We start from the raw sequence: 686 nt of genomic DNA on the forward strand, positions 1-686 counted from the left end.
TTTCCTCTTTCCCCTTGGGGTAGTTGATGGGTTCAAACGGCTAACCTTTCCATCAGCAGTCCAACTCTGACCCCTGCAGCCCCAGGGCTCCTTCCACTCACCGCCCTGGGAACACCAGGCAGCACTGCTCCGACCTATGCTCAGAATTCACTAAAATGGGCTTTCCAGGGCCTGCCATGAGGAGCCTGGGGGCACAGGACTAAATGCTCAGCTGCAAACCCACCAATAGGGAAAGATGATGAGGCAGGCTGCTTCTAGAAAGATCTACAGCCTTGGAGCCGCCTGGGCAGCTCTGTTCTGTCTCCTCCACTGGGTGTGAAGAGTCTGGTTTGGGTGGGGCTGCTGAGCTGCCTCCTGCCTCCCGCTGAGCTGTCTGCTTGTCTGCACTGACCACAGGCAGCCAGTTACCGGCTGAGGTATGGCCTCAGGCCCGCAGGCTGCAGGCTGCAGCCCCACAGGCCCACAGGCCCATATGTCCACATGTCCACAAGCCCGCAGGCCCACATGTCCACATGTTCACATGCCCGCAGGCCCATAGGCCCACATGCCCACATGCTCGCAGGCCCACATGCCCACATGCCCTCAGGCCTGCAGGCCTGTGTATGAGGTTGCACAAGATGGAAACCTTCAAGGAAACGATCAGGAGTAAAGCAAGCTGCTAGGTAGGAAGGAGGAGGTGGGAAGGG

Source organism: Elephantulus edwardii, unplaced genomic scaffold (assembly GCF_000299155.1).
Source record: "Elephantulus edwardii isolate Elephantulus edwardi_28Jun2011 unplaced genomic scaffold, EleEdw1.0 scaffold00024, whole genome shotgun sequence".
Classification (NCBI taxonomy): Eukaryota; Metazoa; Chordata; class Mammalia; order Macroscelidea; family Macroscelididae; genus Elephantulus; species Elephantulus edwardii.